The sequence below is a fragment of the Odocoileus virginianus genome, chromosome 18, assembly GCF_023699985.2.
Source record: "Odocoileus virginianus isolate 20LAN1187 ecotype Illinois chromosome 18, Ovbor_1.2, whole genome shotgun sequence".
In the NCBI taxonomy this organism is placed as follows: domain Eukaryota; kingdom Metazoa; phylum Chordata; class Mammalia; order Artiodactyla; family Cervidae; genus Odocoileus; species Odocoileus virginianus.
This window is the reverse complement of record NC_069691.1, coordinates 46896704-46920580: the sequence shown is the minus strand read 5'-3', so window position 1 is coordinate 46920580 and position 23877 is coordinate 46896704. Positions and strand designations below refer to the sequence as shown.

The 23877-nt window shown below is 43.0% G+C and overlaps 1 protein-coding gene and 1 long non-coding RNA gene across 2 annotated transcripts in view; both read right to left on the bottom strand.

The window, feature by feature from the left end:
- The window catches only part of XKR6 (XK related 6), a 261280-nt gene that overhangs the window by 152806 nt on the left and 84597 nt on the right, over window positions 1-23877 (bottom strand). The window lies entirely within an intron of this gene.
- Window positions 8603-12465, bottom strand: LOC139039523 (uncharacterized). The gene is made up of 2 exons (XR_011492845.1): window positions 12318-12465; window positions 8603-9261 (listed from the first exon to the last, which is right to left on the bottom strand). It is a non-coding gene; the product is annotated as an uncharacterized lncRNA (long non-coding RNA).

Below are 23877 nucleotides of genomic sequence, written 5' to 3'. Positions count from 1 at the left end.
ATTATACTGGGATCAGTGAAAGTCATTCTGCAACCACAGTGGGACCCAGTCTGATGTTCTGAGGATGATGGAGCATTAAAATGGAAGGAGCCTGGCTCTCTGATGTCGTTTTGAGCTACTGAATTAACCAACCCTAGAGTCACATTACCTAATGACTTCCTCTTAAATGACATGATACATTTTCCTTATTACACAGGCTACTTTGAAGTGCATTTTCTGTACCTCTAGCCAAAAGCACCCTACCTGATCAGCGATCTCTCTTCTCGATATGGCCTTTGTATTGAATTGAGGAAACACAGTCCAACTAATACCAATTTTCATACTATGTATAGGACCCACACACTACACATTAGTGTTTTAATGTGTAGAGTTTTAACATTTTAGAAATGTCTCCTGCATGACTGGTTCCATCCCTGGGTCAGGAAGATCTCCTGGAGAAGGGAATAGTTGCCCACTCCAGGATTCTTGCCTGGAGAATCCCTTGGACAGAGGAGCCTGGTGAGGAACCAACCATGGAGTTGCAAAGAGATGGACACGACTGAGCAACTTAACACACACACCTGCAAGGCTGGGATGTAACCTGAAGGCCCTCCTTCTCTCAAACCTAAATCCACGGTGAAATCTTTTACACTAAACCAGAGTAAATAGCCCCATGGTAAGCAGGAAAGGTTTTCATGATGATTATGGCTCTAGGGAAAGAACAGTCACGTAGTGTCTCTTCGTTTATCAGCAGAAGATGGCGGGCTGCCTGGGACAGGGAGAAGCAGAATACTAACCAAAGGCATGCTTCTTTTACGGGGGCATCGTTTAAATTCTGGAAAACACAATACATTTTTGCTTGAGGTTCAACAGTCTAGAGGTCAAACCAAGACTTTCAGACAAAAGGAACGTGACAGTCAATGCCTCTGTGGGCTCCGATGTGAGGAGGGGTGCGGAGAAAGCAGCAGGGATTCAGGAGCAGGTACAGACCTGGAACTGCTTTCCTCCTCCTTGTATCTGAGTTCCTGATAAGGGAGGAAAGTGGAAACTGGCTTGCTACTACTCGAAGAAACTGGGACCCAGTACAAAGCCCCTCAAGCCAGAAAATGGAGCTCAGGTTTGCAGGAGGAGGGTAAGGGGTGGGTGACTCTCAAATCTGCCCTCTGGAGATTACCCCTGGGCCACTGGGAGGAAGTGGCTTCTGCCAACCCAGCCGGGAGCTCCCCATATGGTTTCTGGACTCCCACGGCCTTTACTACCTGGGCTTCACACAGATGGCTCAACAAATACAGCTCAGCACTGTAGTTTTAAACAAAGACAGTTCACAGAGGTGCCAGTGAAGAATGATGCACTGGGCATGCTGAAGCAACAGGGTGAGCCGAGACCAGCGAGGGGCGCTGGGCCGCAATGGGACGAGCACTGTGCTGGGGTCCCCAAAAGCCTGGGTGCCAGCCGTGACTCCGCCCACCCCATCCGTGGGACCACCTGGTACATCTGTGAATGAGAGGCTCTACATCCTATTCCAGCTCAACACTCCATGAGATTGTGTTTCCTCTTGGCCATTTCCTTGCTGGCCACTCATTCAACAGCTCTGTATCTATGACAGATCACTAGGCTCTGAGCGCTCAGGGGCTCAGGCAGAATGAGACGAGGTTCCCGCCCCCTCCAGTGGGAAATGCTGTCTGGCCCAGGCGGAAGGAGGAGCAGGCACCATCCAGGTTTTGGGGCGGGGGTGGGGGGAGCGGGTCAGGAAAGGCTTTCTGGAGGATATCATGCCCAGATACGAGAGGAGCAGGAATCAGGCAGAGGAAAGGCTGGGGCTGTCCAACCCTGCCTGAAGGTGCCAAGAAATGGCGGCATGTCCACTAGAAGCTTGGAGGGCAGCGTTCACAGTGCAGAACCTAGAAACACCTAAGTGACTGACCATGGTCAACCAAGAGAAGCCCTGTTTCCCGAGAAGCACCGCTTCTCAAGAAAGACAAGCCCTGGTTTTGAATCCCCGCTCCACCATCTACTACATGTGTGATTTCAGGCAAGTGAACTTCTCCAAGTCTCCGTTTCCTCATCTTAAAAATGGAATTCACACCTATTTCACGGAGTCAGGAAGATGAATAGGGATGACCATAGGAAACTGTCTAGCCACAGAAGGGCCACTGAGGGCCACAGAAGGAGAACAGTAAAGGGGAGCAATTATTATCACGTCTGTCCTTCCCTTGGCTGCTAGATGTGCTGTGGTGGTTGTGGGGGTGCGGGGCTGCAGGGACATTATTTTTGAGGAGGCACTTGATATTACTGGGGGTGGAGACCAGGTGGCTGGCCCTACCGCTCTGGCTCCAATCATGGAGCCCCATCTCCTTCATCCCCCGCCCCACCTTCAAATTCCACCTAAACTTGAACATGTGGTGGGGCTACCAGATAAGACTCATATTTATGGACAGATCCTACTCTTCCAATTAAGATCTTGACACAGAAGGACTTCATTTCATGAAAGGCCCACTCTAATTTCAAAGCAAAAGAAAAAGAGAGAAGAAAAAAGAAAAGAAAAAATATATATATGTTTTTAAAGGACTATTGCCTCAATACAGATGCAAGCGCAAAAAGACCATACGCAGATGAAAAGATGACAGCCAACACCTGCATCTGGCAATACTTTGGTGATAAAATAATTGAGTGGCTTTTGCACTTAATGCAAGGGAAGCCCTTCATAACTGGAGTCTTTGTCTTTGTCTTATGTTCCATCTAAGCATGACTCCTTGTGAAAGGACCCTGAAGGCCACAGAAGGAGAGGGCTGGGAAACACGGTGTGGGCACTGGTCTTCGCTCTTCCACACCGTAGCCACGGGACCTCAGTGTCCTCCTCAGGGCGGCACGGGGACCTAGGGAGCTGACTTCTGAGAACTCAGCTGGGACCCATGTTCAGATCTGAAGAGCAATGAGCTCTACTGTAATCAGCACCTAATCCCAAGATAAGATCGAAGTGGCTGGCACAGCGCCGATGTTTTGTCACCTGTGTCATTTCACAGAGTCCTCACAATGTCCTTGAAAGGGAAGCACCCTTGGGCCCATTTGACAGAGGAGGTGAGGGGTCTCCATCATATCACACAGCTTCTGTGTGGGGCGGGTGGAGTGGGTTCACTAGGGAAAGAAGGCTAGGACAGCCTAAGAGAAAATTCCCAATGCGTTGGCTCATGATACAATTCAACTCTCATCCATCTAAACAGAATAACAAACCAAACTGAAAAAAAAAAAAAAAAAAGCCCCAGCTCCCTGAAAAAGCAGCATTGGGAATACAGACTGCACCTCTGTCTCACAAGGAGGGCTGGTATGACTCTGAACCAATTTTATCCTGCCTGGTAAACCACCACCCCCTGTTGCCTCGGATTTAATCACAGTCCTGCACCTAAAGGCTGGTCCTGGGCCCTCGCCTGGCCTGAGGGAGTATCACTTGACTGGGGGCCTTACGAGTCTTTCGGAAGTTTAAATCTTACTCCTGCCTATAAGATCCTTCCACTCAGTCGGCTGTGGCCACTAACCATGCAGCAACCAGCTCCCGTGAGTTCACTCAAGTTGGCTGTAAATCCATTACTTTCAGCTTTTAAGCCCCAGCTACACATACAATGGTGGCCTTCTAAACACATGGCGAAGAGTGCACCTACTACTTACGTTCACATTCCTTAAAGAGTCAAGACTGGACTCTTTCTAGAAGCTAAGACACCATCTCTGTCCCACCTTTAGACCTCTCTGTTGGGTCAAACTGGTGAATGAAACCCCTGGGAGGCCCAGGACAGACAGAGACCTGGTCAGAAGGCAGAGGAGCAAGGTGGTGGGGTGTGGCCAGGGGGGACTTGAGACCATACCAAGATGGAGCCAGGGTCCGGGGGGCTCGGGCAAGTGGAGAGACGCCAGGCAACCAGGGGCTGGGTTTCCTGGGTCTCTAGGGGCTCCGTCCCAAATCACAGAACCCAGAGGCAGAGATAAAAAACTTCTGAGCGTTAGAAAGGTCACAGAAACACTTCCACTTCAACAGCAATCTTGACTGTGCTTTAAGATGACCCAGGAAGTGAGGGACTGTGCTGTGTTAGTGAGAAGCCCGCAGTCGTGGAGGAACATCGATCACCCTCTGCAGGATACCCCCTAATGCCAGCGCCAGCCTAGTCCTGGCCCAATGGTCTCTGGACCCTGCAAGGCAGGGCTAAGTTGACACTGGTTCTGTTACAAACTCCCATTTACCTCTCTGGCCAATAAAACAGATGTGCCAAAGCTCAAAACACAGAGGAAACCAACATACTTTTTTCTCCTTTTCTCGGTGTCATATTCAATACGGTGACTTCAGGACTTGATCAAAGTCTGTGAGGGAAAAGCAACCCCTACTGGCTCCTAGGCATCGAGCGGCCCTCTCCTCATTGGCTGGGCCCCTAGCTTCCGTGTAAGCGATCTTGGGAGCAGGCGGTGGCCGCTGCCCACCCTGGAAGTGGAAAGCTCCACTCAGTTCCTCCGCTGGGAGCACAACTGGAGGGGTGGTGTGGGAAGGGGGCACAGGACTCGGCCTCTGCCAATTAGACATGCTGACCAGGCCGCAGGGCACCTGGAGGTTCCAAGGTCATGCCCGAAACTTTGATGAGCTTGTTCCTGCTAGGGTGGCTGTGTCAGGGCCTCTGCGGCTCCCCCATGCACCCATCATCCGTCCTCTGTCTGCTGTCCAATCCATACTCAGGCACCTAAATTCTCCCTAAACCTTTGCACTCGTTCTGCCCACTGCCTCCCCACTCAGACAGCCAGAGGTGGATCCCACTGTTCGTGGCTCCGGAGGACAAACGAGCCATTCACAATGATCGTGAAGGCATCTGACCAGCATTCTTGAGGTTAGGGCTCCGATAATGTCAGGACTCAAACCAAACTAAAACAGATCCACTGCCAGCAGATCCTGAACCCCACAAGGAGGATCAGGGCTGCTCCCTGGAATGCTCCCCGGGAACCACTGCTGGGAGAGCCCAGCCCTCTCACTGCGTTCAGACAGCACGGTGTTTAATCCCACAGTGATGTCATCAACAGAGGGAAATGATCAGCTCCCCATCACTAAAAAGGTGCAAGCGGGCACATAAGGCAGAGAAGAGGCATCTTCCTGGAATGGGCAAAGTCCTCGAAAGACTCCTTTCAATCCTCAGTTTCAAACAGCCTCCCCGGGTAAGGAATGACCACAGACACAACCAACCAACCTGTGACTGGTTGTTGGAAACAGAAAGTTAGCCACAGTGTGGTTGGAAACTGTTTCCTGGGAGTGTACCAGAGAAGAAGGGGTGCGAGGGAAGCCGGGAGCTTTCAGAATGCACTGACAGCTGTTTTGAAAATGTGCTAAGAAAATTCCATTCAGTGTCAGGGCAGAAAGACTTTGGGCTCGCACCTCAGAATTGTGATATCAGAAGACGACTTCGGCTTACATATAATAGAGATGCTGTTAAATATCTACTTGAGCCAAAAACAATTTTTTTTTACAGAAATCCAATCTGACATAAAATGATAATTCTGACCCAGATCCCTTTGCAAAAGAATAAATCTCTCAAAACCAGTCTTACACTACCAAGCATAAAACAAGCTGTTTCATTACGATTGGTATCAGATCATGATGCCAGCACTACTTCTTTGACCCACACCTCACACTGCCTTGTCTTCTTACTAATTTTCTGTGGCACTATCTTCCTTCTCTAACTTCATGCCAAGACCCTAGAGAGGTGAGATCACGTTGGGTGCCCCAGAGTCAGGTTCTCAGTGAATGTGGAGGCAGAAAGGCTGAGGGAGAATGTCCCCCGTTCCTTCAGCCAACAGATATGCTCACTAAAATCAATGAGCTGAAGATGCTGAACACGTAGATTCGGGTGAGGAAGCTTAAACCATAATGTTAACACAGCTTTTAACGTTTTGAACATACAACCTGAAATTTATTTCTTCAAGCATATTTAATGAGCTCCTACAAGTGCAAAACATTAAAAATGAATAGGACTGTACCTGCTCTTTGGTGCCTAACCTGCAAAATAAACTGTAATATGATAAACACTATTTTACAGGTTTAAGGTATTAGGGGATTTTAAGAAAGTTGTGATTACTCACGGCAGAGTAAACCAGAGTAGGCTGGATATGCCCTGCACATAGGAGAGGCTCAATAAACGGATGACTGGGTGGCTGAGTGAGTGAATGGATGAATGGATAGATGGAAGTGGGTGGATGGATGGATGGAGGTGGGTGGATAGATGGATGGATAGACTGATAGATGGGGAGGGGTTGGGGGGTTGGGTTACTATAACCAGGTGAAAAGGGTGAGGAAATCACAGCCAAGAAAACCACACAGGCCAAGACAAAGGGACAGGAAAGCATCAAGCACCAAGAGTGACTTGGAAGCCCACGGCTGGAACATCAGGTCCAATGAGGGAACAGCTACAGTAAAGACTAGAAATTTCAACCATGGGGCTCTGAAATTCCCAAAGAATTCATCTCACATAAACTTTTCTTCTTTCCACACCTGGAGGAGGAAATGGCAACCCACTCCAGGATTCTTGCCTGGGAAACCCCATGGACAGAGGAGCCTGATGGGCTCCACGGAGTCCCGAAGAATCGGACACGACTCAGTGGCTGAGCAGGCATGTACACTTGACACCCAGCACAACACAGAGGCCACAGAAAGCATCAGATAAACATCTGCTGAATGAGTGGAAGCTGTTACACTGCTACAGCCCTTACACAGGTCCGAAATCGCTGTGGTTCAGAATTTTTTGGCCCTTAGGAAAGTACGTAAGTGCAACAAGCCCGCTGGGGTCAAAGGTACAACTCCATTCTACAGTTAAGTGTACAAATATTCATAGTAAGTGGGATAAACAAAGACTACAAGTACCCTTAAACTACTGTAGGTCATGTTCTGCTGCCAAATGAACTAGTGCCAAACTTAACAGGTTCATGTCTTAGAATTGTAGATAAGGGATTGCGAGCCCACAACATTGCTTTGTAAGCTTTTCTAACTACGATGCAGAGTAAGAAATACAGTGTCCACTGAAACTCATTACACACACACACACACACACACACACACACACACCTACAAATATATCAAACTGAAACAAATGTTTTGTTAAATAATACTTCCTTACAGTACATGAGGCACTTTGATACTTTCTATTTTTATTCTCTTTATTTTTAGAATTCTGTGCTCTGCTTAGTTGCTCGGTCATGTCAGAATCTTTGGGACAGCATGGACTGTAGCCCACCAGGCTCTTCTGTCCATGGGGATGCTCCAGGCAAGAATAATGGAGTGGGTTGCCATGCCCTCCTCCAGGGGATCTTCCCAACCCAGGGATCAAACCCGAGTCTCTCGAGTTTGCAGGAGGATTCTTTACCGTCTGAGCCCCCAGGGAAGCCCAAGAATACTGGAGTGGGCAGCCTCTCCCTTCTCCAGGGGATCTTCCCGACCCAATATGATCTCTTCTTCTCCATGTGATTGCCTAACATGTATTCAAATCTGACTGAAGCATTTTCTACATGAAAATTATATTAAAAATTGTATACTTCAGCCCACACTTGTCTCTAACTTTTTTTGATTTTTCATAAGTAATACATGAATCATCTGTAACACAAAATCTAGCAGTTTATACTTCAGTATATTATCTGTAACAAAATTTGGCAGTTTATACTTCAGTGTCTTTATATTGTCTCTTTTTGTTGGGGGCATATATAATTTCTCTAACTGATCAGGGGAACTCAAACACAGAGAGAGACCTCTCCTTGGAACCCTCCATCTCCTGCCCCTAACCCCCAAATATCCTTCTTCAAGACACCCAGAACAGTGAACAGCTGGGGGATGGTGGCACCGCATTTAATGGGGTAGTTGCTGGCTGCCAGACCCAGGACTTCAATTACCTAGTCCTTCCTACAGCCCTACGAGGCACACCATCATCATTCCTGCTGTTTCCGAGCCTCTGAGATGCCAAGGCTGGTCCATGCCTTCCTCTCACCTCCTATGGGTGGAATGGCTGCTCCTTGGAATTCAGGATGCTACTTATGCGGTGGACAGTAAAAAAAACATAGATTGATCTGTAGGCAGAAAATAAAGGTTTATTTGCTTTCCTTATAAAACCTTTTAATGAGACAGCTCCAGGCTACAGAAATAGGAGTGTACTTTCAACGTTCACTAATGAGCATAGTTCAAATCTGTTCAGAGACATAGAGCTAGACATTTTTGGTTCGACTTTCTTTTCCCAAATTGTAAAAACTTTTCCCCAATTTGCAAGGTCTATACCCCATTTCAAATGAGATACTGCCATATATCATGGAGTCATGAAAAGTGAGAGTGAATGTGCTAGTAGCTCAGTTATGTCTGACTCTTTGTGACCTCAAGGACTGTAGCCTGCCAGGCCCCTCTGTCCATGGAATTCTCCTGGCAAAGATACTGCAGTGGGTTGCAATTTCCTTTGCCAAGAGTAATGAATCTTGGGTAAAATAAACATACAAATGTGGAGTATCACACTCATAATTTGTAAATATATTGTACCTTCTGATACATTCTAGATATTCTTCAAAGAGGCTGCATTCTATATATTTATCAAATATACTACATTTGTAAATATTTTATCTCTTCCAATTGTTTTTTTTTTTTTAAATAATCCATTTGCCATAGTGCAGTGCAAGCATGCAGGTCAGACACCGAGCTTGGAAATAATCACAGGAATGTCCACTAAATGTGGACTCGGGAGAGTGGCACCTCCAGAGGCCCACCGTACATATGCAGGGGGCTCCCCAGGACTCTGCTCCAAGTCTGCTTCTTCAGAAAGCACTCCGATCTTCCCAGTTAACAAGCAGTAAATGGTAAGACAAGACATACCCACTCTGTTAATAACGTGTAATGCTCAAAGCGAGTAGAATTAAAAAAAAATTACACACAACTGGTTCTGCTCTTATCATGTTTGTGGACTTATGGAAGTTTCTTTTCTTTTTTTTTGGCCACACCATGTGGCAAGTGGGATCTTAGTTCCCCAAGCAGGGATTGAACTCACACCCCCTCTATTGGGAACATGGAGTCTTAACCACTGGACTGTCAGGGAAGGCCTGGTAGTTTTTCTTAAGCTTCAGATTCAGTGACTCTGGGGTGTGACTCAGGCATCTGTACATTTTTAAAAGCTCTCACAGGTGATTCTGATGTACACACTTGGTTAAAACTAGCTCACAGGTAGGTAGTTGGTGGCTGTAGTTTCCTCGAAATGCTTGCTGCCAAGCCGGAATTCCACTGTCTTCCAATTAAGTCTACAATTAAAACTAATTTCAATCATCTCATTTCAGGACTGTGAAGACATTTTTAAGTATAAATGCAGAAGAAAGCATAAAATAAAAGACTGAAAAATTTGACTAAGCAAAAGTACAAAGTTTTCTAAATGTTAAAAATGCTATAAACAAAGTTAAATGAGGGGAAATATGTGTACAAGTGACAAAGGTAAAGACAGGGCTTTCAGGGATTATGTGTAAAACAGACAGCTAGCGGGAAGCTGCTGCAGCACACAGGGAGCTCACTCGGGGCGGTGATGAGGGAGAAGGCGGGATGCGGGGAGGAAGGGAGGTCAGGGAGGGAGGGGCACGTGTATACACACGGCTGGTTCACTGCACTGTACGGCAGAGACTAATGTGACTGTGAAGCAATTACATTCCAATAAAGCAATCTTAAACATTAAAAAAAAAAAAGAAACTAGGAGAAAAATGTGCCAAGAACCTAAGAGGCATTTCACGAAAGAAAAAAATGTAAGAAATTTAATCTTAATGAAAAGCAAATATATGAAAGTAAAACCAAGGGATGCCTTGTTAAACTGTCAGAGGCAAAGTTTAAAAGCAAGGCCCCCAAATAGCCTGAGTGAGGTATATACATGTATTGCACTACCATTATGCAACAGGCTTTGTTCACGTTTATCAAAAGGCATCAATCATCCAACAAACTGTGGAAAATTTTTAAAGAGATGGGAAAACCAGACCACCTTATTTGCCTCCTGAGAAACCTGTATGCAGGTCAAGAAGCAACAGTTAGAATTGGACATGGAACAACAAACTGGTTCAAAACTGGGAAAGGAGTACGTTAACACTGCATATTGTCACCCTGCTTATTTAACTTCTATGCAGAGGACATCATGCTAAATGCTGGGTTGGATGAAGCACAAACTGGAATCAAGACTGCTGGGAGAAATATCAATAACCTCAGATATGCAAATGACACTACCCTAATGGCAGAAAGCAAAGAGGAACTAAAGAGTCTCTTGATGAAGGTGAAAGAGGAGAGTGAAAAAGCTGGCTTAAAGCTCAACATTCAAAAAACTAAGATCATGGCATCTGTTCCCATCACTTCACGGCAAACAGATGGGGAAATGATGGAAACAGTGACAGATTTCATTTTCTAGGGCTCCAAAATCACTGTGGACAGTGACTGCAGCCAAGAAATTACAACACGCTTGCTCCTTGGAAGAAAAGCCATGACAAAGCTACAGTGTATTAAAAAGCAGAGACATCACTTTGCGAGAAAGGTTTGTCTAGTCAAAGCTATGGCTTTTTCCAGTAGTCATGTATGGGTGGGAGAGTTGGACCATAAAGAAGGCTAAACGCCAAATAATTGATGCTTTCGAATTGATGCTTTGGAGAAGACTCTTGAGAGTCCCTTGGACAGCAAAGAGATCAAACCAATCAATCCTAAAGGAATATTCACTGGAAAGACTGATGCTAAAGTTGATGCTCCAACCCTTTGCCCACCTGATGCAAACAGCCGGCTCACTGGAAAAGATACTGAGAATGGGAAAGATTGAGGGCAGAAGGTGGGTGGGCGACACAGGATGAGATGGTTGGATGGCACCACTGGAGGAAACTCTTGTAGATAGTGAAGGACAGGAAAGCCTTGTATGTTGTAGTTCATGGGGTTGCAGAGTTGGACACAACTCATCGACTAAACAACAGTATCAATCTACTGAATGCATTAATGCATTAAAATGTTTTCTAAAGGCACAGTCACCTTCCAATCAGGGGATTGTAAGCACCATGGCTGCAAGGCATCATTCAGACCGGGAAGAAGCTGGTGGCAGGAACAACCTGCTGGTGAGGCTGACCCCACCTGGAGACCCAGCCCCGAAGTCCGCTCCTCTAAGGCAATTGGGGCTTTTTTTATATCTTCAGCTTTCTTCCAGATTCTTTACAAGCTACCAAGTTTCTTCACAACTCCCTAGCTAGGTGCAGTAGTGGGGGGATTCATTCATTCACTCCTTCAAATATTACATATTTACTGAGTATCTAACACATATCAAGTGTTGTTCCAGGCTTTGAAGAAACACCCAGGAACAAAACAAAGACCTTGTCCTCTCTGAGCTTATGGTTTAGCGGAGGAGACAAATCTTTCCTGTTAGGTTATGATGGTTGCAAGGGGAAATAAAGGAAGTAATATCAGAGATGCTGCTTTGCACAGGCTGGTCAGAGAGGGCCTTTCTGATGAGACAATTTACAGAGAGCTAACTGAAGCATGGTGGGGAGCCCTGTAAGCCCCTAGGTGTGCATTCCAGGCAAGAGGAACAGTGAGTGCAAAGGCTCTAAGGCAGAAAGGAACGGGAATTACCACTGGGGCTGGCCAATGAGCAGAAAAGTGACATAGCTATGGTTTCTTGTGAAAAGGAAGTGAAAGTGTTAGATGCTCAGTTGGGTTGACTCTTTGTGACCCCATGGACTAGCCTGCCAGTGTCCTCTGTCCATGGGATTACCCAGGCAGGAATACTGGAGTGGGTTGCATTCCCTTCTCCAGGGGATCTTCCCAACCCAGTGATCAAACCTGGGTCTCCTGCATTGCAGGCAGATTCTTTACCATCTGAGCCACTATGGTTTCTAAATGGAGCCCATTTTTAAGAAGAGGGAATAGACCTTACGACTTGAACCTAAGCCAAGCCTCCCATGTAACAGGGCACGGAGTCTTGGGCTCCTTGAGTTCTGCTCATTGTGTGTAGTACACAATGGCTTCATCGAGGAACCATCTAGAGACCTTAAGGATGAAAAGTGGCTGGGGAGGATGGCATGTACAGAAGACCCCCTGGGTAATGTAATTTGACCACCTCCAGAGGTAACATTTCCCTGAAAGAACAATAAGGGAGTAAGACACTTAATGCTCATGAAGGCTTGCTACTCTGAGAAATAGATCAGGGTTCTGCCATAGGATGTTCAGCTTCTCAGAATAGCGTGTTGTCTCTTTGCTGTGCCTAATGAGAAAAGTGAATCATGGAATCAAAGCAGTTTCATGGGAGGAAGTGAGAAAGTTCTGAGTTTGGCTATCATATGGGGGAAGCACTTACAGACCGAAGGCTTCTGCGGACAGCGCGGCTGGGAATCCGGCTTCTGAAAGAGGCTGCGGACGCAGAGACACCAGACACGGTCCCCATAGCGCCCAAAGCGGAGGCCACCACTCTCAATCACGCGCCACTGTTCTCACCAAGGCCTGACGACATACGCCGCCGCTGGGACGCACAGCGAAATTCACGAACACGCACAGGCACGCACACACGCACTCGGCGTACACACGCACAGGCACGCACACACGCACACGCGTACACACGCACAGGCACGCACGCAAACATCCTCAAACCTGCGCCTGCGTGCACGCGCACACGCAGCTCCCAAGTATTGCCATGCTAAATGCCAGTATCATGTATCTCAGTTGTTAAGGATCCCGGTTTTCAGAATTGCCCCTAATTTATAACAAGGAGGTGATTGGGTAAGTTGCAGACACTACAGAAGGATAGTCACTGAAATTTTTAAGGGTGAAAACGGAAAAGAACCTGAATAACGAAAATTGTAAACCACTAAACTTTCTGCAATAGAGTGTTGGTTGTATCTGCACGGAGCACCTATTACAAAGGATGCTGTTGGCGAATATCAATATTATGTACGCCTGAGAATAAAAAAGTCTAAACTGATGGTGATCAGCATATTAACAGTAGTAAAATGGTGAACTCTGCTTTTTCTCTGTGCCAGTTTAAATTTTTACAAATCATATCCTTTTTATGAGAAAAAAAGTTATTGCATTTTGGAAACATAGGTATTGAGAGATGGAAGAGAGGAAATTACTACTAACCACCTTCTTTTCCATCCCCCAAGAGCCAATGAATCTTTGCTGTACTTGATGGAAACGCTCACGTCGGAGAAGCCCAAAAGGACAGCAGTGGTCCCCTGCTGCCTGTAGAACCAAACCCCTACTCCTTGCATGGTATTTGGGTTCCTCCACGACCTGTCTCATTCCCACCCGCTTTGAGTATGACCTTGATCAGCCTGGCCTGTTCTTCTAAACCCCTTTCAAAGTACATGACGCCTACGCCCCCTTCTACAAGCCCCGCCTTCATTAGCGGACCCTCCATACTCTTTGAGTCTGGAGATTGTGCCATGCAGTGCAGCTTGTTAGGACCTTGCCTATCTCCACAAATAATGTCATGGAGATGCCATCTGGGCTGGACCCTGGGAAAGAAAATTCTTGGCAGGAGGAATGACAATGGCAGAAATCAGGAAGAATGTGCACAGCTGTTCTCAGATGCAGTGCAAGCCTCTAAGGTAGGTCAAGGAGTGGCAAGAAAAGCCATGCACAACTGTTGGAAATGTCTCAGTATTTCTTTCTCCCTTCAGATAAACCTCTTTTTTCAGCTCCCATTACTGTGGTTGTCTTTCTCATGTCACACTTTTCAGGGAGGAGACCTCTGATCTCCCTATTTGAAAACTGACACCTGCCCCTTACCAGGGTCCTGGGCACATTGTCAGTCTTTTCTGTTTATCCCACAGTGTGATCATTCACTAGTGTCTCTTTACCTTTGCCAGAATGTAACAACATGCTTTGTGTGTTGTTCCCCAAGAGCCCAGAAGAGCGCCCAGAACAGAGGAAGCATCCATCTGTATAGTGCAGGAATGAATAATTTACTTAACTGCCATAGCACCCCACTCCAGTACTCTTGCCTGGAAAATCCCATGGATGGAGGAGCCTGGTAGGCTGCAGTCCATGGGGTCGCAAAGAGTCGGACACGACTTCACTTTCACGCACTGGAGAAGGAAATGGCAACCCACTCCAGTGTTCTTGCCTGGAGAATCCCAGGGACGGGGGAGCCTGGTGGGCTGCCGTCTATGGTGTCACACAGAGTCGGACACAACTGAAGTGACTTAGCAGCAGCAGCAGCATGTCCAGCTGTACGGTGCTTCTCAAGATCCTCTACGGAATAGTTTTAGGAAGAAATGATTTTGCTGGAGATTCCCACCTTTTCAGGTGGGGAGAAACAGGAAGCAAGAGTGGCAATTGTTGAAAAATGTGGTCTTTTCATTCACTCAGCAGTCAAAAGATGCAGAAACTCTGCTCACTTTATCACTGGCTGGGCACCAGGGTATCCAGGGCTTAGCTATTTCATTTGTGAGAATTCAAGTCTCCATCAACAAGAGGAAGATGAGGATGAAAACAGAACCGTAAGAGGCAAGAGTTAACACACAGCGCTCAGCTCCAGTAAGTTCAGCCATAAAAACCAATAGTAACTGTACCCTAGTCCAGTATTTATTGCAGTTTAAGAACTTCTACTCAGCCCTGTGCAAAATTCCCTTCGATCACCTCTTAAGTCTTGTTTTAAATTTTAAATTCTTAAAGTGGCCAGCAACTTAAGATCGGCAGGGGTAGGAGGCCAAGAATGGAAAGATGGTTATGTGGCAGCCTGGATGGGAGGGGAGTTGAGGGGACAATGCATACATGCATATGTATGGCTGAGTCCTTTTGCTGTTCACTTAAAACTATCTCAACATTGTTAATTGGCTATATCCCAATACAAAAGTTTTTAATTTTTTTTTTAATGAAAATAATATAATGCTTAACTAGATAGACCCAACTGCATTCTGCCACAGCAGTGGTATTGTTGACATAATTGGTTTTGTTATTGTAGTGTTATATATTTATAAATATATCTTCCTTTAGAAGTACCAGCTCAAAAAAATAAAAAAGGATGGAAAGAGAAAGGGCTGTTACAAGGTTTTCAAATGCTACTCAGACCAAATTTATCATTTTTTTTGAAATCAGAATTTAGGACTTGGAAGATGAAATTCTAGATCTGCAGCTGATGGCATTTTTTTAAAGAGGAAACTACTGAATTAACTCTACTTTTAAATCTCAATTTAAACAGATTAAAAAATCTTGAGGCAAGGAGAAACTACAATTTGCTACAATGACTTTCTGAAAAGATGTTATAAAACAAGCAAAGAGGAACTGCTTATGCTGGTAGATGTGAAAAGCCACACTCCATCACCTGCCTTAAACTTCCTGAAGTCCAGCCGTGGTCCTTAACCCCAACATCCAGGTGTGTGTTGGGGGAGCAGGGGGGAGTCCTACTGAATCAGGCCCAAGGAGTACTGGGGAAGGCCTTGACTGAGATCCACAAACTAACCATTCACTAGAAAGGATAATCCCTCCCTTTTCAAAGTGAGAAAAACTAGCCTACAATAATGTGCATATTTTTGTATTTCATAAGGGACCCTGCAAAGGGGGCTTTTAAAATTGCACAATTCACTCTGTGGTATATTGGGTTGGCCAAAAGTTCATTTGAGTTTCCTATAACAGCATATGGGAAAACCTGAATCAACTTTTGGCCAACCCAATAGTTTTCTAAGGTCAAAATGCGGCCTAGAGAAGCCTCAAGCCTCTGAGAGCAACTCAGGAGCTAAAGAAAATCCTAATTCCTAAGGGAAAGTTATGAGGTATTACTTGACTAAAAGCATTACTCGGTTTGGAGTAGATGTGAGTGAGAGGAAAAAAAACTAAATTCCCCGCATATAACTGTTATCAAAGGCCCATAATAAGAAATTTGTGCTTCCTCTTCCCAATACAAAATTGCAAACCTACCACAAAATCTTGGGTTATATTTTAGGCGAAATGATTTCCATCAATTATTCCTCCTCTGCTGCAAAATTACAGATGCTCAAAATACTTAATCCAAAATTTTAATGGGAAAGTAGTGCCTTTCAGTATTGTAAAACTGAAAACCCTTGCTGATTGTTTTCTACCCTTGGGAAGGGATGCACGACATAGAGGAAATGAAGTCCAAAATCTCTCTCAAACCAATTTCATTTTATTTGGTAATTTCATTCTTGCTTTCAAGTCCCAGTGAATAGAGAAAGCAGGTGTCTGCCTCACTAATCATAGCCCTGGGTTTAATAACTCAAAGTTGGGTCTCCTAAGATAAAGTCTCTAAGGAAAACACTTAATGTAGAATATGACAAGCTTTCCCTAATGAGCAATTCAGTGAGAATTTTGCAGCATCCCTGGAGACAAAGGGAGGTACTTTGGAGTATTGTAAACCACAGCTAGAGATCACAGACTCCCTCTGAACTTGCCTACAAGCACCTGTTCAGGAAGGATACTGGTCATCTCAAAGCTGTCAAAGGAAGAAATCTCAGTATCTTTCTTGGAAATTCACTCCTAGAGACATTTTACATTTATGTCACTTAGCACAGTGGCTAGCACATAAGTAGATGAGATACAACATTGGTGTTATGTAGCTTGTACTTTTTTGGAAAATGCCCTTCCAGGGGTAAAGATGAAGGTGATCACCCTGCTGCCCAAACACATCCTGGGTTCATTCCTCAGTTTCTCCTTCTTCCAGATTCTTTTGTCCGGTTTTTCTAAAGATAAATTAGTAAAAGTAGTCGAGTCACACAAGACTATTCAATCTTGAACTTTAATATTAGAGATAAGCAGAAGTAGAAATAAAACAAATTATAACCACTGCATAGTTCCTAGTCATTTATTAGCGCAGAATTTTCTGCAGGTTGGTGACCATTTTACAGGTTGAAAAAAGTTAACTGCAAGGCAGTATAAACAATTTCCTCAAAGTTGGTATTGTAGCAGATCTTTGTGCTATCAGTTCATTTTCACACGAAACTACTGGAAATTTGTTTGGGACATTTCCAGTCACCCACTGGCTGAAACGGGATATAAGCCATCCTTTTAGCTGCTAACCGTAATGAGGTGTAGCAGTTTGAGACGATGACGCCCACGGCACAGCAAAGCTGAAGTTAATTATCTACACCTTCCCAAACTGTTCTGACACCCTAGTCACTGTTCTGTGAGTTATGGGTTGTGGAATAAACAACTGGGACCCTAATATGCTAATACTGCATAGAATACTGGAACTAATAGTCCAAGCAGCAGCCGCTCCCAGCCTTTTGATTTCACAGACCACTATAAAAATCTAAATAGCTTTAAGAGAACTCGGGATAGCAAACTTTTTATTTTTACGAAATAAGGGCATAGAGTAGACAAACTTTTTTAACTGAAAATATATTTTGAAGTCATTATACCATCTTTTCTTTTTCCTGTTTTTGCCTCAGATCAACACCCTTCTGCTGGTTATTCAGGAAGGGTGGGTTGAGACTTCTAGCACTTCGGGTCCACAGGTTACAGTGTACGCACACTGACCCACAGCACTGTCGATTCCAGACAGGGCTCTTTCCTATCCCTTCAAACTACAAATCCCACCTCCATCCCACTCCTACTGACTCACTGCCACTGTAAACTTGGATCCACCCCACTCCTCCCAACTCACTACCACTGTTAACTTGGAGAAAGTTCACAACCCCCTAATTGAGGCCATGGCATTTACAGATCTTTCTGTTCCTTTAACTTTCACATTTGTTATTCAACAAAAGTATTACTAAAAGCTCCTTCAGGGGACAAAGCTACTTTATTTGGACACAATTTGCTACATATACAGAAAAACTTGAGATGTATTTCCAGTTAGCCCAATCCCAAGCATTTGGTAATTACAGCCAAAAGTCTGGAAACTCTTACTGGAGACATGACCCTGTTTACAATATTTTTATTTTATGATGAAAACACACACACACAAGCAGCTTCTACGAATATCTGTACATTCTATGAGAAGTGAAAATAGTTTCATGCTATAAAAGTTTACTCAAAAACAATTTCAAACTATTAGGCTTTAAATAATGAGATGATTTAATTTTATTAGAATAACACAATATTATATTCAGTATATACTCTTCTACACAAAACACATTTGCACGTGTTTCTGAAAGCTACTTGTAAAAAAAAAATGTTTAGAGATACTATCTATCACATTTTGAAAATGTCCGGGTACTTTGGTAGTATTTTCTAAGCATTATGTTAATTTGAGTATTTTTTTAAGTAAGACAAAACTGGATGGTCAATGCGGGTTTGTGTAGGTTAACCTAAAATCTGGCATATTCTTTGACAAACCTTGCTTTCAAAAGCTTATTGATGTCGTTTTCTCTGCACATGATTTGTTTTACTAGCATCTGGGGGAAACGTATGGACCTCTTCTAACTTTCTCACTAACTCATGACTGCAGGAACTAGCAAGCTTACAGAGAAGTCAGACTGGCTCATCCTGTGCCTGGGGCGAGATGAGGTTCATTCCTGGCTCTCAGGAGGACTGAGGGAGAGTGGCCAGCCACACCTGACTGAGCACAATCGGAGATGCCTGCCAGCACCACAGCTGATAAGATCTCTTTAAAATACTGTGGACTTTTACAGGAAATCTTAGATAGGCAGGAGTGCTAAGTCTGCCGCTATCCTATTTCCCCACAAGAACATGAAGGGAGGGAGATGGAAATGCAAGGACACGAGGAGACTGCTTCAGAGTAGAGCAGCAGGAACCTCCCATTGCAGGCGGAACAAAATATGACGAGAGGGAAGAAGCCTGGACGGTGGTTATAGAATTCTATCCTGACCTAAGACAAAGGGCCGGAAATTGGGCTATGTTTAGAAGAGCTGAAAAGGAAATGGAATAAAATTACCCAGGAAGGAGAAGTGGAACAGACTTAACAGGTCTGATCAATTCTGGAATCCTTTATACTCAATGCTTTCTCCACCTTTAGGTCAAGAGTTCAGAAACAAAAGGACAGAGACCAAGCCTCGGGGCACAGATGAACTCAGGCTCTTCCCGCAGGGCAGGTGAAATTGGGAGGCACATATTGTAAAATCCAAACACTATATTCCAAAAGGAACACAGAAACACCTTTGAATCGGAATGCATGACTCTAACTTTAGTCAGGTTGAAAGAGCCAGGCTCCCTCCACCAGTGTGAACGATCAAGAGTCAGCTGTCCTGATGGCACTGCTTTAGAGGCTAGAGTTGTGCTTTTCTTAGTCAAGATACATTTTATCTGTCTACAAGTCCAGTTCACAGAAGACATTCAAATTGTGTTTCACATAAAAAAGCAGTGAAGTCTAAGGTGTTTCCAGTGTGCTGCGCTGTAATATGATGATCTTCCATCTTTCTACTCATCCCAAAATTACTTTCTTCAGATTTCTTGATTTTTCAAGGATGACCTTCTCAGTGGAGTTGTATTTTGCAGAAAAGTCCCAATGAACGCTGTAACAAACAGTTGATCTGAGATTCCAAAACGGAGATGAGAGCTACTAAAAATGGAATTTTTTTCAAAACACACTGCTAATTTAAGATAAATCCAAGTATTCTGAGTCAAAACATGAACTGAAGGCAGTTTTCTCTAAAGTTATAAATAGATTAACAAAATTCAGAAATAATCATACATTCAAGAAAACCTTCAAGGAATAAAGAACAAAGTATCTGGGAATCTCAACAATTTTCCTGAAAATGTGCTACAAAGTTCAGAGTCACAAATAGCAGAATCCCACATTTCCAGTCACTGTGTTCATTTGAAGTACACATTTCATTTGTACTATGAATGTGATATCCTAAAACATGAGAAAAAGTCACATGTGGGTAGAAAATCTTTATAATAATTAAAAATTTTAGAGGAAATATGCTCATTTTTTAAAACAAAACATTAATATTAAATTTACTATGAAATAAAAGCCCTTAAGCCAGCAGGAGGTAGGCACTACCTAGGAGGGCGATCCCACACCTAATGCCTCAGGCCCTGTTCTTACCATCTGCACCTCTGCGGCAGCCCCTTGCAGAAAGCTTTTTCACCGTGACATCACAGAGGTCTGGACTTGTGGCTTTAACAGTTGTGTGTAAGGCGGTAAGTACCCCTCAAGATCGGGTGCTCCATTCAAAGGTGACAGACAACTACTGATGGGGAGTGACAACAAAGCCGGAACAAGGTCAGGTGTGAAATGAAGACGGTCTTTAAGATCAGGGCTTCCTGATGACAACCAGCCTGTACACTCAGAAACTGTACTTTTGTTGTGGAAATGATCCGAAGCTTTCTTCTGATCTTCCAAACAGGGTCTAAAACTTCCAAAAGACAAACAGCCGTCGTTTGAGGCTCACTTGCTTGTGTGTGCTGCTGTGTACTGACTCTCCCCAAATATCTAATCAACCTTAGGTAACTGAGTCAGTCTCTGAATCCTCACAGTGATGTGCAAGGCTGTGACATGCAGTGAGCCAAGAGGGTGCAGACTTCCTGTGGGACACACACTAGAAATGCTATGTCGTACAGTTGAGGCCAACGTAAAACAACTTAAGGTTTCATTTAGAAGTTTCTAGAAGGCAGCCATCAAATACTGATTATATTCATGCCATCAACTCTCCACTATGTTCAGGATTCTACACTATTTCCTGAAGTTATACAACAGGGACAAAAGACCCATTTTTATGGTATTTTCTCTAATATTTAAGATATTTTGAATTAAGCTAATCTTCGAGCCACATGCCCATTCATAACATACCAGAATGAAATCAAACTCATTACCAGGAAATGTATTTCCTGGTATTTCCCAATATTACCTGCCACTATCTTTAAAATAACAGCATGCCAGTGTGAACTACCCAAATTAACATCAGAATGCCTACTGCTCAAGGGATTTCCCATACTATCTCATAATCTCCAGGAAACCAATTCCCTGCCTTCAAGCACCTTAGCTTAGTTATATAAGAGCTTACCCCTCCCCTCATTCCCACCATCATCTTTATTCTTGGGCTCTTAAGTTTTTCCCTCTCTTGGGTCTCTTTCATTTGTACTCACAGTGTTCAGAATCTAAGAAGGTCTTTAAAATATTCATTCCAGTAGGGACCAAGTCTTTTCCTGGCTGAATCCTTTGGGATATATCAAATGCCTAGGCCCAGTCAATACTGTGGCTAGAATAGGCTAAGAGGAAAGACCTCCATTAACAAAAGTATCACAGAAGGACAGGTTTTTTTAAAAGTCAGTTGTAATGGGAAAGCAGCTAAATAGGCAATACATATTTAGGTTAAAATGTAACTTGATTTTTAAAAAATTCTGATTTTTTTTCATTGTGCCTTTTATTAAATACATATCAGTCAATTCCTATTAAACCAAGCCAAGCAAGGGGACAGAGGATGCAGTTACAGTATATTCTATATAGTTTATTAGGTTCTACATGCCTTCTAATAGAAACGTTATCAAAAGTTCTGTTCTACCAATTTCTGTATTACTGGGTTATCTACTAATAATAAAACTTGAAATAAATAATTAACACCCTACTGAGCTAGCACTCAGTCTCTAAAGTTCCTTGAATTCTCCTCATCCTTTCCCTGTAATCTTTTTTCAATTGCTCTGAATATGGTCTTAAAAAAAATCAACCTTTCCCCAGTTTTGGTCAAAAGAAAAGGGAGGCAATCATACTTGACAATCAACGTAACTACCCATCCCAGAATGCTTAAATCTCTTAATGCCAGCAGGAACAAGCCAGAGAGGACAACTACCAATCATGGCACTCCAGTCACCCAGAGAATGCCCGATTCTCCCATCAAACGCCAGTTCTCCATCCATCCCCTTGGTAGAGAATGCCCTAGTTGACAGTCTGGGTCTCCTTCAGAGTAACCCCCAGTTTTAAAACAGTGCACGTGGAATGCAGGCAACTTTCCATTTTTAAGGGAATAGTCCTTCTTGGAAAGTCAAGTTTTGTTCCTTCTCCTTTTCATTCACACAGTCTGTTTCATGGCCACTTTCCTTTCCTAATTCACTCATTCAACAACAGGGAGAAAGAAGCAGGCGAAACCGAGTGGCTCCTTTCCCTCTTTATTGGCATTTCCGTCCCACATGATAATATCTCATCTGAAAACTGGCAGCATTTTGCCACTGGTGTATCTGGATCTATAGGGTAGAATTTGCATATCCTGCTATGACCATGCTGAGGCCATTTCCAGATTGAAGTTTTGTAATTACTACCTTTAGGACTATCACCTGACAATTATTTCATCTTTCTCCTCCTGATCAAGAATCGCCTCTAAGGAAGCGACACTACATGTGATAGAGAGAAAGGCAAAAAGTTGATCAAATTGGCATGGGAAGATTATATAAACTGCCTGGGAAAATACGAGGTCCATAAAAGCTCCCAGATCTTCAAAAGATAACCGTCTCCAGAATATGACATTGATACTAACGGCTGAGAATTTGAGACATGCATGCTAACTTAGAAATACAAAATTATAATGCCTGTTCTTCTATATGTTTTAATAAATCTATTGATTCACCGAGTAAGTCATTATATATACAAAAACAACAATTTCCAGAGTTCCTAAATATTTCCAACATAGTCAACTTAGGGATCCAAGATTCTCAACATGCCATCACCAAAAAAAATTGCAAACCTAAAAAACAAAAAGGAAAAAAAATTAAACAATGTCAAAAGGAAAAGATTTTCTTAGAAAAGGTCAGTATAATTTTCAAAATGACATTTTAAAGTTAATGCTTTTTCCCCCATTTACAGTTATAAGTTTTTAAAGTCTAACATCAAAGTTCTCCTTAATAACAAGGCTATTCGCTTACAACAAAATAAATACTAAACTATACTCATACACATTACCTATTTAAATATTTAATGGGTCAAAATACCTTCATATTTACAGTTTGAAAATATAAAGTGGTACTGGTTTTGGCTTTATTTTTTTTTAAAAAGCTATCCTTAAGGTAACAAACATTCAGATGCATAAATGAAATTTTTTATTTCCTTCTCATGTAACTCACCTTTAGAAACTATGTTTTAGCCAGTTAATAGTGGTTAAAGTCTTTGTACTTCTATTACTAGCTTTTAGCACATGAAATAAGAAAGATGACCTTCAAAGCTCTTGCAAACTCAAAAAGGGTCCATCTATATAGGATTTATTTGAAAAAGAAAAACAATTTTGTTTTGGAAAATATAAGACATGGTTATTTTTAACCAGTAATTCTCATAAAAACATTAATACACAAAAATGAACTATAGGAACAATTCTCCTAATTACAGGCTTAAAAACCATGCTATTTAGACAAGTCTACTTAGTGATTCCATAGAAAATTGAAAGTTCAGAGTTCACATTTCCAAAAGAGGAAAACAACAAATTAGGAAACAAAATTAAAAAAAGGAAACAACCTATTGTATACTGCTTTTTATTAGAACAAGGCTAGGGTGAATTATTTAAGTATAAATTGACATCACAGATATAGTTATTGCACTCTAGATTAGCCAAAACAATGCCTGGATTTACGTAACATGTAAATAAGTTTATCATCAGAGAAGGTCATATAACATGAAACAGAAGAATATATTTTATAAATTTTAGGTCATTCTCAACATCTGAGAAAATACTATCCATAAAATACTATTTGTGATACTATTTGTAAGAAAATACTATTTGTAGAGAAATTAGGTGATGTTTAGAACTATACTATAACTGAGTCTCTAGAAGAAAACATGAAAATAAACATGACTTAAAAAAGGTAATTTTTAATGCTATCAGTATTTTAGAATTTACCCTCTGTATCACTCTCTGGAAAGAATGACAATTTCTTTTTCTCAGCATCTCATCAAGTAAACAAACTGATGTATAATTTATTTAGACTAAATGTAAGTAAATTTACAATATTATTTTTGCTATTAATGCCATTACATGTAGTAGAGGAAATAACATAAAGAACCACTTACTCTGAAA